This window comes from Bos javanicus, chromosome X (assembly GCF_032452875.1).
Source record: "Bos javanicus breed banteng chromosome X, ARS-OSU_banteng_1.0, whole genome shotgun sequence".
NCBI classification, from domain to species: Eukaryota; Metazoa; Chordata; class Mammalia; order Artiodactyla; family Bovidae; genus Bos; species Bos javanicus.
In genome coordinates, this window is record NC_083897.1 from 14113483 (window position 1) to 14128819 (window position 15337).

The following is a 15337-nucleotide window of genomic DNA, read 5'->3' on the forward strand; positions in this document are numbered from 1 at the left end:
GAGAAGGGGACGACAGAGGATGAGATGGCTGGATGACATCACTGACTCGATGGACGTGAGTCTGAGTGAATTCCGGGAGCTGGTGATGGACAGGGAGGCCTGGCGTGCTACGATTCATGGGGTTGCAAAGAGTCAGACATGACTGAGTGACTGAACTAAACTGAACTGAACCATTAATCAGGATTCACTCCTGTATAGCCTTTTTGGGGGCAGTTTTTAAACTGAGATAAACTAACGTAAAAATTCACCATTTTAAAGTGTATAGTACAGTGATCTCTAATATACTCACAATATTGTATAGTTATCTCCATTGTCTAATAAGAAAATTTCCATCATCCCCCAAAAGAAATCCCATACTTGTTAATAGCCACTCCCAAGTCCCTTCTACCCACATCCCCAGGAACAATTGTGTGTCTCTGCAGATCTACCTATTCTGGACATTGCACATAGATGGGATCACAGTATGTAGCTCTTTGTGTCTAGCTTCTTTTACTTACCATAAGTTTTTGAGGTAGGTTCATCATGTAGTACCCTGTATCAGTAGTCCATTCCTTTTTAATGACTGCATAATATTTTACTGTATAGACGTACCATTTTTTGTTTATCCACTCTTCAGCTGATGGATATTTGGGTTGTTTCCACTTTTGGTCTATTATTATTAATGCAGCTATGAACATTGGTGTATAAGACTTTTTAAAAAAACAACTTTATTGAGATACAGTTCACATATACAATTCATTTATTTAAAGTGTACAATTCAGTTTTTGAATCATAATCACAGATATCAATGACCATCACCATGGTCAATTTCCAGAAATCCTCTACATATAAACTACCATGCATAGTTAAAAAGTAGACTAGTGGTAGCCTAGGACTGTGGTGAGGGGTAGTGGGTGGGTAGGGACATGGTAGTTAATATGTATATGTAATATGTAATTACCCTCTCCTATAAAGAGGGTCATTGGAGAAGGAAATGGCAGCCCACTCCAGTGTTCTTGCCTGGAGAATCCCAGGGACAGGGGAGCCTGGTGGGCTGCCGTCTATGGGGCCACACAGAGTCGGACACGACTGAAGTGACTTAGCAATAGCAATAGCAATAAAGAGGGTCGGAGAAGGCAATGGCAACCCACTCCAGTACTTTTGCCTGGAAAATCCCATGGACGGAGGGGCCTGCTGGGCTGCAGTCCATGGGATCGCTAGGAGTCGGACAAGACTGAGCGACTTCACTTTCACTTTTCACTTTCATGCACTGGAGAAGGAAATGGCAGCCCACTCCAGTGTTCTTGCCTGGAGAATCCCAAGGACGGGGGAGCCTGGTAGGCTGCCGTCTGTGGGGTCGCACAGAGTCGGACACGACTGAAGCGACTTAGCAGCAGTAGCATAAAGAGGGTAATTTGAGTCTGAATAAAGTCACTGATTGCAATAAATAAATAAAGCTTTAACACTTAAGCATTGTCCCACTTGCCTCATTTCTCTGTTCCCTTCCCAGGTGGTGCTAGTAATAAAGAATCCTCCTGCCAATGGAGGAGACGTAAGAGACACGGGTTCAATCCCTGGGTCAGAAAGATCCTCTGGAGAAGGGCACTCCAGTATTCAGGCCTGGAGAATCCCATGGACAGAGGAACTTGGTGGGCTACAGTTCAAAGGGTTGCAATGAGTCAGACACAACTGACATGACTTAGCACATACTCTCAATGTCCTGATATCAATAACTTTATTGAGCAACTACAGCCTCAGTATAAGAGTACTGATGGTTTATACCTAAATCACCTAATCCACAGCTTCATGGATATCTTTATACCTTTCATTGAGTTTGTCTACAAAAACAAACTTTCTTTCTAAAAAATAAATTTATTGAGTCATTTAAAGTAACTATTCATGGTTTGCTTGCTTTAAAAAAAATATTTATTTATTTATTTTTGGCTGCTCTGGATCTTCATTGTTGCACATGGGCTTTCTCTAGTTTTGATGCATCAGCTTCTCATTGCGGTGGCTTCTCTTATGGAGTATGGGCTGTAGAGCACTTGAGCTTCAGCAGCTGTGATGCACCTGCTTTAGTTGCCATGGCATGTAGAATATTTCCGGACGGGGGATGGAACCCATGTCTCCTTCATTGGCAGGTGGACACCTATCCAGTGGACCACCAGGGAAGTCTGAGACATCCTTTCAATCTCACATTACTCTCCTTCCTATACTAAGAAGTGCCAAGTGAGCAGTTGAGTTTCCATTTATATATAGGAGAGGCTTACTCAACACTATTAGTTGGAAGTAGATTTTAGATTTTGCACTCTACACAAAAAAGAGAAAAGGTCAGTTGTCAATACAAATGGAGGAGTAGCTACTAATAGGCAGGCTGATGGAGATTATGGAAAAATTAAATATAAAATTGAAAAATAATGGTTGATAACATGAATCAGGGCTTCAGCAAGTAATTGAATAGCAAAGCAGGAGAAGAAAACTAGTTACTCAACTTCTCCTGAGTCATGTCATATTTACTTTCAAGAGAACTCCTACAACATATATTCAAATGTAAATTAAAAAAAATCCAAATTCAAGTAGAAAAACATTTGAATGTTGCATCTTTTGTGGGATACCCTTGATTCCATTTTCCCTCCACTAGTTAAAAAAGGCCATTTCCAAGCAAAATGGTGACATTGTGAAAGAAGTTTGTCTGCAATGCCTTTTTCTTCTTCCCTTTCCATGTCTCTTCCCCTACTGCCAACACACTCCAGTATCCTGGAAATTCATGATGCTTTTGTGTGTTTATGACACGTCCCCGAGTTTGCATTCTCCAGAGACCGTCTCTTTCTATGTCTTTTTATTCTTACCTCAATGGCACCCCACTCCAGTACTCTTGCCTGGAAAATCCCATGGACGGAGGAGCCTGGTAGGCTGCAGTCCGTGGGGTCGCTGAGAGTTGGACACGACTGAGCGACTTCACTTTCACTTTTCCCTTTCATGCATTGGAGAAGGAAATGGCAACCCACTCCAGTGTTCTTGCCTGGAGAATCCCAGGGACGGGGGAGCCTGGTGGGCTGCCGTCTATGGGGTTGCATAGAGTTGGACATGACTGAAACAGCTTAGCAGCTTGCCCTTATTTTTCTCTGAAATCTCACCTACCTCTAGCATAACCTTCAGAGACTTGCTCTTTGCTAGGTAGGTATTGTAATTAGCTGACCTGGGCTCATGAACTGGTTTTATTCCTAAAGAGTGTTTGTTTGCACACAGTAGAGAATGGCAATTCTTATGCCTTGAAGGTTGGTTATGGTAGGAAAATTACTGATCAAGGTTTACTTTCTCTAGGAGAACTGATTTGCTAGCACAACACTGATTCAATTCTGTGCTTCCAGTGCCTATGGCCCAATGCTTAACTAACAGGTGTCTCTGGAAGCTCTTCATCTTCTCTTTAACTAAAGCAGCAACTCCATGTTTATATTTTGACCTCCTATCTAATATTTATGTGAAAAAAGTTTCCACTGATACAAATAAATAATAAACGTTTGGAAACTATTGTTCTAGACCAACTAACTAATTTTAAAAATGAGTCAATGGAAAATTGCTGCTATCCAGTCACTCAGTCATGTCCAGCTCTTTGCAACACCATGGACTGCAGCACGTCAGGCTTCCCTGTCCTTCATAATCTCCCAGAGTTTGCCCAAAGTCATGTCCATTGAGTCAGTAATGCCATCCAACCATCTCATCTTCTGTTGTCCCCTTCTCTTCCTGCCTTCAATCTTCCCCAGCATTAGGATCTTTACCAATGAGTCGGCTCTTCACATCAGGTGGCCAAAGTATTGGAGCTTCAGCATCAGCCCTTCCTTCAGGACCAATTTCCTTTACGATTGACTGGTTTGATTGCCTTGCTGATCAAGGGACTCTCAAGAGTCTTCTCCAGCACCACAGTTCAAAAGCATCAATTCTTCAGCACTCAACCTTTTTATGGTCCAACTCTCACATCCATACATGACTACTGGAAAAACCATAGCTTTGACTAGATGGACTTTTGTCAGCAAAGTGATGTCTCTGCTTTTGAATATACTATCTAGGTTTGTCATAGCTTTTCTTCCAATGAGCAAGTGTCTTTTAATTTCATGGCTGCAGTCACCATCTGCAGTGATTTTGGAGCCCAAGAAAATAAAGTCTGTTACTATTTCCACTTTTCCCCCATCTATTTGTCATGATTGATGGGACCAGATGCCATGATCTTAGTTTTTTTAATGTTGAGTTTTAAACCAGCTTTTTCAGTCTCCTCTTTCACTTTCATCAAGAGGTTCTTATTTCCTCTTCGCTTTCTGCCATAAGGGTAGTGTCATCTGCATATCTGAGGTTATTGATGTTTCTCCCAGAAATCTTGATTCCAGCTTGAGCTTCATCCAGCCCGTCATTTTGTATGATGTACTCTGCATATAAGTTAAATAAGCAAGGTGACAATACATAGCCTTGATGTACTCCTTTCCCAATTTTGAAGCAGTTTGTTCCATGTTCGGTTCTAACTGTTGCTTCTTTTAACGGAAAATTGAAAAGATTAAAAAGAGTTGTCCAATATCGCACAAAGGGCAGAGAAAAATGGCAGGACAAGTACTAGAACCGAGGTCTCCTTATTTCCATACACTCATTGTGGCTCAAATGGTAAAAATCTGCCTGCAATGCAGGACACCCTGGTTCGATCCCTGGGTTAGGAAGATCCCCTGGAGAAAGGAATGGCAACTCACTCCAGTATTCTTGCCTGGTGAATTTCATGGACAGAGGAGCCTGGCAGGGTACAGTCCACGGGGTCACAAAGAGTCAGAAACAACTGAGAGACTAAAACTTTCACATTTCTTATTTCCAATCTAATTAATACTCTTCCTATTTGTACTCAATGGTCACACATTAAAATTTTCCTGTTCTGTTTCTCATTGTATGAAGAAAAACAAAGATATCAAGTAGTACATCTGATTGAGTAACCAAAGTTCCCAATAATGTATGCTGACTATGAGAGAGGGGCCTTCTAGAGAAAATATCCTCTCAGAACATTTTAGTGAATGGAAGAAGTTGTATGCAAGAAGAAGGGAGAAGCAGCAGTAAAGATAGTGGGTATATAGTAATGATTACAATTGTAATAGTTTATATAACTAAAAATTATATATAGCACTTGTTTTGTGCCAACACTGTTCTCAGCAATTTATAATATTGATTATTCAATACAATGTATGTATTCTTTTTTATTATCCCATTTACAGATGGCACAAAGATGCTAAGTACTTTGTTTGCATTCACACAACTAGGAAGTGATAAAGCCAGGATTTGAACCCAGACATTCTGGTTCTAGTATCTGGAACCTTAGCCATTATACTGACCTATCTCTTCAGATGTTCAGCAAATATATGTTGAATGAATTAATGACTGAATAGATCGTATATGCTGGGATCGGAGATTCTTGGGGGCATATTAAATAACAGAGGAATATCAAACAATGCTACCTACATGTAGAAGAAGTGTAATAGAGTAATTAGAATGAATCTCTCATTAAGAAAAAAATCAAAAGAAGAATGGAACTGGAGGAATCAACCTGCCTGACTTCAGGCTCTACTACAAAGCCACAGTCATCAAGACAGTATGGTACTGGCACAAAGACAGAAATATAGATCAATGGAACAAAATAGAAAGTCCAGAGATAAATCCACGCACCTATGGACACCTTATCTTTGACAAAGGAGGCAAGAATATACAATGGATTAAAGACAATCTCTTTAACAAGTGGTGCTGGGAAAACTGGTCAACCACTTGTAAAAGAATGAAACTAGAGCACTTTCTAACACCATACACAAAAATAAACTCAAAATGGATTAAAGATCTAAACGTAAGAACATAAACTATAAAACTCCTAGAGGAAAACATAGGCAAAACACTCTCCAACATATATCAGAGCAGGATCCTCTATGACCCACCTCCCAGAATACTGGAAATAAAAGCAAAAAGAAACAAATGGGACCTAATTAAACTTAAAAGCTTCTGCACAACAAAGGAAACTATAAGCAAGGTGAGAAGACAGCCTTCCGAATGGGAGAAAATAATAGCAAATGAAGCAACTGACAAACAACTAATCTCAAAAATATACAAGCAACTCCTACAGCTCAATTCCAGAAAAATAAATGACCCAATCAAAAAATGGGCCAAAGAACTAAATAGACATTTCTCCAAAGAAGACATAAAGATGGCTAACAAACACATGAAAAGATGCTCAACATCACTCATTATCAGAGAAATGCAAATCAAAACCACTATGAGGTACCATTTCATGCCAGTCAGACTGGCTGTGATCCAAAAGTCTACAAGCAATAAATGCTGGACAGGGTGTGGAGAAAACGGAACCCTCTTACACTGTTGGTGGGAATGCAAACTAGTACAGCCACTATGGAGAACAGTGTGGAGATTCCTTAAAAAACTGGAAATAGAACTGCCTTATGATCCAGCAATCCCACTGCTAGGCATACACGCTGAGGAAACTAGAATTGAAAGAGACATGTGTACCCCAATGTTCATTGCAGCACTGTTTACAATAGCCAGGACATGGAAGCAACCTAGATGTCCATTGGCAGACGAATGGATAAAGAAAGCTGTGGTACATATACACAATGGAGTATTACTCAGCCATTAAAAAGAATACATTTGAATCAGTTCTAATGAGGTGGATGAAACTGGAGCCTATTATACAGAGTGAAGTAAGTCAGAAAGAAAAACACCAATACAGTATACTAACGCATATATATGGAATTTAGAAAGATGGTAACAATAACCGTGTATACGAGACAGCAAAAGAGACACTGATGTATAGAACAGTCTTTTGGACTCTGTGGGAGAGGGAGAGGTTGGGATGATTTGGGAGAATGGCATTGAAATATGTATAATATCATATATGAAATGAGTCGCCAGTCCAGGTTCGATGCACAATACTGGATGCTTGGGACTGGTGCACTGGGACGACCCAGAAGGATGGGATGGGGAGGGAGGAAGGAGGAGGGTTCAGGATGGGGAACACATGTATACCTGTGGCGGATTCATTTTGATATATGGCAAAACCAACACAATATTGTAAAATTAAATAAAATAAAATTTTAAAAAAATTAAAAAAGAAAAAAATCATTCTTGTCAGATAAATTTTGGTGGGAAAAATATAATTACGTAGGCCTCTAAGATCTCAGCGGAGAAGACAATGGCACCCCACTCCAGTACTCTTGCCTGGAAAATCCCATGGACGGAGGAGCCTGGTAGGCTGCAGTCCATGGGGTCGCTAAGAGTTGGACACGACTGAGCGACTTCCCTTTCACTTTTCACTTTCATACATTGGAGAAGGAAATGGCAACCCATTCCAGTGTTCTTGCCTGGAGAATCCCAAGGATGGGGAGACTGGTGGGCTGCGGTCTATGGGGTCGCACAGAGTCGGACACGACTGAAGCGACTTAGCAGCAGCAGCAGCTAAGATCTCAGTTAAGTGTTTCTGTGTCCTTCACGTTTCTGATCGAACCTCTTGGCAGTAGAGGGCTCTTGAACAAGTTTCAAGGATGGTCAACCCACTTATATACAGTAATTTCTAGGAAAAGAGAGTTTCACACTCCTCTGGTAACTGTATGCAGACACTGACTTTGTTGAAAGGTTTAAAATTTTGTACTCAGTACTTTGCATTATGCTCTATATTAAAGGGAGGATAGGGAAGGGGGGATACAACATAGACCCTTCTCTTATGGTATTACCATCCAATTGGCAAACTAGGTTCAAAACCCCAGAAATAATTAGTGAGCAATGCAAGAGCTCTTTGATCACGTATATGGTTCAGACTGTCAAGTACAGTGAGAATTCAGAGAATAGGAAACTAGAGCAGATGGAAATAGATGTGAAAGACCCGGTCTTAAGCTGAGTTTAGACAAAGCACAGTCTTACAGGATGAACAGAACTCAATAAGACAGAGAAGAGAATTAGGTAAGATGAGAGACATGAAGGAAAACAAGGAGACATAAACAAAAATAATGCTTCCATGACTCAATCAATGGACCAGTTTGCTTAGAGCAGATATGCATCGGGGTAAGAGAACTGAGTTTGGGTATTTATTTATTCATTTACTCATTCATTCATGGAACAAATGCTAAGTGAGCACAAGGTCATGTGTTGGGAATATTGTGAAAAATGGGACACATTCCTTGCCTTCAAGTTGCTTGTGTTCGAGTAGTAGAAACAGATGCATAAGTATAATAGTGCTATAATAGAACTATGCTCCAAGAGGGCTCCTGACACAGCCTGGGTGTGTCAGGGAAGGCTTCCTGAAGGACCTGATGGCTCAGCTTAAATTATAGTAGTAGAGAGAAGAATGGACAAATCCTATAGGAATAAGATCATGTAGCAGTCACATCAATAGTCCGCTCAGATCTCGCTGTGAGAGAACCTGCTTTGGAGATCATTGATGACCGACAGACTCTAGCTATAGTACCTTTGAGTCCATTGCAGCTTTTCCACCAGGCCATGCTTCCCCCTGGGGAATTCTCAGAATATGACTGGGCACAGCATGGTTACTAGTACCAGTCCATTCCTGCCTATTATGAGATTCTTTTAATGCGAAATTTTTGCTTGAGTACTCCGCATCCACCTTGTCCAAGACTTTCTTAGAACTGCATCGCATTATAAGGCTCTTCCTACTTGATCTTTCCTCTTTTCTTTTACAAGTGTCAGACTTGTAACATGGTTTCTAAGCTCTTCCCACCTCTTCTTGCTTGCTCCCTTTTTATGCTTTAAAAATGGTTCTTCCAATAAATATTTTGCACGTCCAGTCCCATCTGACATCTGCTTTTCCAGGGGATTAAACTGACACAAAGCCGCAAAATATATTCAAGAGAATGAGAAATCACACAGTATTACTTATGAGTAAGGGCCAGTGGAGGGAAATTAGATGAAGACGTAGATGGGGGTGAGGGAGGGGTAGATGAACCAGGGCATTGAATACCTTGCACAGGAACTTGGACTTTAACCCTGTGGACAGACATAGGGAGCCATTGAAAATTTTTATGGAAGAATGAAGTGCAGATTTGTGATTTACTTTGATCTCGCTGGACTCAAAGTGGAAGAGAGACTTGAAGGAATTAAGGCTATATGCATCAACCAGAGACCTGATTTTAAATTAGACCTCTCCTATTTATTATCCACATCTGTAAAATAGTAGTATTTGTAAGTAATTTACTCTGAGTCTTTGTTTCCTCATTTTTAAAATAGGGGAAAAGATCTACTCCACAGGACCGTTTTTAAATAACATATGGTAATATAGGTAATATGTGCCTAGCACAGTACCTGATAAAGTGTAGAAACTCAGTAACTGATATCTTTCTTTTCCCTTTTGCTATTATTTTACACTTGTAACTTAAAAAAAATTAAAGTATTGGTTAAGATAGCAGAAAAAAGGCTAGATGCTTGGAGACTAATTAGGATACCTTTGTGGTGGTATAGAAGGAAATAAAAAGGACAGTGACAATAGGATGGCAGAAAAGAAGAACTTAAGTAACATTTAGGCAGAAAAACTGAGAGGATTTGGTGACTGCCTGGTTGTGGGGATTAAGTATGAAGATGGAACCTAAGATGAGGCCCAACCACTGGCGGCCGAGCTTAGGCCGGCCTCGCAATCCCAACACGCATCATCAGCATCTCAGCCCACGGCGCTGGGAGGATGCTTCGCCTCGCTCTCAGGAGCACAGTTGTCTGTTTTTGAACCTCTCTCTGTGTTTGGACCCAATGGGCTACCTCCCCCGTGGTGTGCTCCTCCCAAAATCAAACTGGTATTCTGGGGCTCTGCTGCTGCTGCTAAGTCGCTTCAGTCGTGTCTGACTCTGTGCGACCCCATAGGCTGCAGCCTACCAGGTTTCCCCGTCCCTGGGATTCTCCAGGCAAGAACACTGGAGTGGGTTGCCATTTCCTTCTGCAATACATGAAAGGAAAAGTGAGAGTGAAGTCGCTCAGTTGTGTCTGAGTCTTAGCGACACCATGGAATGTGGCCTACCAGGCTCCTCCAACCATGGGGTTTTCCAGGCGAGAGTACTGGAGTGGGTTGCCATTGCCTTCTCCTCCTGGCGCCCAAGATGTTTGAAATACAAAGATGAGATTCTTTTTGTTGTTGTTGTTGTTTTTCCTGGCAGCCCCCTCAGTTCCTCCCCCGAGTGCCCAACACTTTCCAGTTATATGTGTTTCCTGGATGCGTCCTTCCAGTTCTTGACAGCCAGCTCAGAGGGTGTGCTAATTCTCAGTTACGGTTTTCCTTTTTGCCTTCTTGTTCTAGTCACAAGGAAATTTATGAGAAAATAAGCTTTGACCTTTTTTTTTAATTTCTTTAGATTTTAAGTGGAAACTTGAATGCTCACTTTTGCTAAGAAGGGGGAATGGATGTGTAGTCTACACAGTGTACAATGAAGCCAGACGTACCCAAGAGGAAGACATTTTAAACATACCGATATTTGGCAAAACTAATACAATTATGTAAAGTTTAAAAATAAAATAAAATTTAAAAAAAAAGAAAGAAAAATAAAAATCACCTGCCATCTCAAAAAAAAAAAAAAAAAAAAAAAGATGAGGCCCAGTTCTCTAGTGTGGGCTTCTGGGTAGAGAATATGGGAAGAATAGCCAGTTTCAAGTTCCATTTAAGATATGTTTGGGTTGTTGTGCTGTGGATCATGAATGGGACATTGAGATGTCCAGCAATTTGTCATACATAGAAGTCTAATACTCAAGAGATAATTCTGAGTTGGAGAAAAAGATTTGGGACAGATTAGCGTGTGTATGCGGAGAAGGCAATGGCACCCCACACCAGTACTCTTGCCTGGAAAATCCCATAGACGGAGGGGCCTGCTGGGCTGCAGTCCATGGGGTCGCTAGGAGTCGGACACGACTGAACGACTTCACTTTCACTTTTCACTTTCGTGCACTGGAGAAGGAAATGGCAACCCACTCCAGTGTTCTTGCCTGGAGAATCCCAGGGATGGGGGAGCCTGGTGGGCTGCCATCTATGGGGTCGCACAGAGTCGGACACGACTGAAGCAACTTAGCAGCAGCAGCAGCAGCAGCTTGTGTATGAACTCACCAAGGGGAATGTGTCAAGTAAGAAGAGCAATGAGCTGAAGATGAATTTAAAACTGACACCCTTTGCATAAATATGTGTTACAGAATATTATCTTTGAAATATATTCAAATGAATCTGATTTCAACAGAGTTTTATATTCACCACTATCCATTTAAAAATACTAATACCAGGAGACCTAGCCATTCCACTTTTAGATATCTAAGAGCAATGAGTATATACATCCACCCTGAGATATATACAAAAATACCCATCGTATTTTGTTTGTAATAACCAAAACCTCTAGAAAAACCAATTGTCCATCAGCCATAGAATAGATAGATAAATAATGGCACATAGAGACATTGGAATATTATATACATCAGTGGTTTTCAGAAGCCCTTTGCAACCTTAAAAAATTTAATTGAAGACACCAAGGAGTTTTTGTTTATTTAAGTTACTTATAACATTTTTATATTAAGATTTTTAAAATATTTATATACTAGTTAATTTTAACAATAATAAATCTATCACATGTTATCATACATTGCATAATGCATATATAGTAATGACAATTACAGCTAAAGGTTGTCACCATAGAGTCTACAGTGGTTAAAGGATAATAAGAAAACGTTGTGAATGACATTATGTCAACATATTCAACATGGATGAAAAGGACAAATTTATTGAAAAATATAGTTTACCAAAATAGATACAAGAAGCAGAAAGTCTGAGTATCCCTCTATCTATTAAACAAGTTGAATTTGTTACTAAAAAACTTTTCCAAAAGAAAAGTGCATGGCTTCATCACTGAATAGCACCAATTTTACAAACACATTCCAGAAAACAGGAAGAGGGAATACCATCTAGCTCATTTTGTAAGGCTAGCATAGCCTTAACACCAAGACATGTGAAAGATACTGTAAAAATAAAATTACATATCAATATCCTTCATATATATAGGCACAAAAATCCTTAACAAAACATTACTAAATAAAGAATCATACTTCAAGACTCTGCTTGCAGGCATGCTCAATCCCTCAGTTGTGTCCCGCTCTTTGTGACCACATGGACTGTACCCCATCAACCACCTCTGGACTAAGTAGGGTTTATTCCAGAATGCAAGGTTAATTTAACATTCAAAAATCCATCAATGTAATTCACCACATTAACAGGATAAAAAAGAAAATCCACACAATCATTTCAATAGATGTAGAAAGAGCATATGACAAAATCCAATGTCCACTCATCACTAAAATTTTCAGAAAATTAGAAATAGTAAAAAAAAAATACTTCCTCAAATGAATAAAGAGCATCTATGAAACACCAATAGCTAGCATCATAATTGATGGCAAAAGATTGAATTGTTCTTTCTTAAGATGGGAACAAGGCAAGGATGCTACTATCTTCTCTTGTATTCAACATGGTATTGAAGGTCCCAGGCATTGAAAAGAAAGAAAGAAATTGAAAGCACTGAGATTTTTTAAATCCCTATTTGTAGATGATACGATTATTAATGTAGAAAATCCGAGAATCTAGAAAACAAATGTTAGAACTAATAAGTGAACTTAGCAAGGTCAAAGAATACAGGGTTAATGTAGAAAATCAGTTGCATCCTTATATACCAACTTTTGCAAAAAAGGTCAGTCTAGTCCTATGGTTTTTCTATTAGTCATGTATGGATGTGAGAGGTGGACTATAAAGAAAGCTGAGCACTGAAGAATTGATGGTTTTGAACTGTGGTATTAGAGAAGACTCTTGAGAGTTCTTTGGACAGCAAGGAGATCCAACCAGTCCATCCTAAAGGAACTCAGTCCTGAATATTCATTGGAAGGACTGATGCTGAAGCTGAAACTCCAATGCTTTGGCCACCTGATGCAAAGAACTGACTCATTGGAAAAGACCCTGATGCTGGGAAAGATTGAAGGTGGGAGGAGAAGGGGATGACAGAGGATGAGATGGTTGGATGGCATCTCACCGACTCAATGGACATGAGTTTGAGTAAGCTCCAGGAGTTGGTAATGGACAGGGAAGCCTAGCGTGCTGCAGTCCATGGAGTCGCAGAGAGTTGGACACGACTGAGTGACTGAATTGAACTGATACCAACTCTAATGGCAGAAAGCAAAAGGAACTAAAGAGCTTCTTGATGAGGGTTAAAGAGGAGAGTGAAAAAGCTGGTTTAAAACTCAACAGTCAAACAACTAAAATTATGGCATCCGGTCCCATCACTTCATGGCAAATAGATGGGGAAAAAGTGGAAACAGTGACAGATTTTATTTTCTTGGGCTCCAAAATTACTGTGTACAGTGACAGAAACCACTAAATTAAAAGACTCCTGCTGCTTGGAAGAAAAGCTATGACAAACCTAGACAGTGTATTCAAAAGCAGAGACATCACTTTGCTGACAAAGGTCCATTTAGTCAGAGCTATGGTTTTTCCAGTAGTCATGTATGGATGTGAGAGTTGGACCATAAAGAAAGCTGGGCGCTGAAGAATGGATGCTTTCGAATTGTGGTGCTGGAGAAGACTCTTGAGAGTCCCTTGGACTGCAAGGAGATCAAACCAGTCAATTGTAAAGGAAATTGGTCCTGACTATTCATTGGAAGGACTGATGTTGAAGTTGAAGCTCCAATACTTTGGCCACCAGTTGTGAAAAGCCAACTCATTGGAAAAGCCCCTGATGCTGGGAAAGGTTGAGGGCATTAGGAGAAGGGGGAAACAGAGGATGAGCTGTTCAGATGGCATCACCGACTCAATGGACATGAGTTTGAGCAAACTCTGGGAGATAGTAAAAGAAGGGAGGCCTGGCATGCTGCACTCCATGGGATCATCAGTCAGACATGACTTAGCAACTGAACAACAGCAACAATACCAAGAACAAACAATTGGAAATGAAACTCAAAAAACAAATCTATTCACAATAGCACTAAATGTAAAATATTTATAAATAAATCTGATTGAATTTCTCTACTTGGAAATTGCAAAACAAAACTGAGGGAAATTAAAAAGTACAGAAATGTACCATGATTCAATAATGTTAAGTGACAATTCTCCCCAAATCTATAGGTATAACACAAATGCAAAACTCCAGTAAGTTTTTTTTTTTTTAAATGCACCATTGAGAAAAAGAAAAGGCAAGCCAGATACTGGGAAAAATATTCACAATACATATATCAAACAAAGAAAATATCCAGAATATGCACACACACAGTCAATAATAATAAGATAAAATAACAATGCAAAAAATATTTCAACATACATTTCACAAAAAGAAGAGAGAAATGGCCAATAAGGTCATGAAAAAATACTTGAAGTCATTAGTCTTGGGGGAAAGCAAATAAAAAGCCACATTGAGATACCACCACATACCCATTAGAATAGACAAAAATTTAAAAACTGACCATATCAAGTGTTAGCAAGGATGTGCAGCAACTGGAAATCTCATACTCTGCTTGTGGAAATGTACCATGGTTACGACCAATTTGGAAAGCATTTTGACAGTTTCTGAAAAACTTTAACATAAGCCTACAATATGATCCAGCTATTCCACTTCCAGATATGCATCTGTGAGAAATGAAAACATATGTTCAAATTGACTTGTATGCAAATGTTCGTAGCAATTCTGTTTGTAAGAGCCCAAACTGGGAACAACCCAAATGTGTATCAACAGATGAATGGATAAACAAATTGTGGTATCCAATGGAAATTGGGGTATATCCTCAAAACAGAAAGCATCAATAAAAAGGAACAATTATTAATGCATGAAACAATATAAATGCATCTTAAAACCACCATGCTTACTGAAAGAAGTCATTAGAAAAATACATAGAGTGTGACTCCATTTGGTTAAAATCCCAGAATGCAAACGAATCTGTAATGACAGAATGCACAGATCAATGAGTACCTGTACTTGAGCTGGGGATGGAAGGAGAGATTCAAAAGGTTGAGGCATGAGGAAATTTTGGGGAATGATGGAAATGTTTTATATTTTTCTTTCTTCCTTTTGAACTTACATTTTCATTCCATTTCTCTACAGAATTTTATCCTCATGAAATACATTTCTATTTTTGAAAGTCTTTAAACATCCTCAAATATTTCTCTGTGATAAAATCATAGGCATATTCTTAAGCTGGTAAATTTTAGGGAAGGAATCAAAATGAAGTTGAGAATCTGGAAATTCTAGTTTGAAGATGATGGATGATAACATTCATTTGGCGTTTACTATGTTAAATGACTAAATAACATTATCTATGAATGTCTTATTTGGCT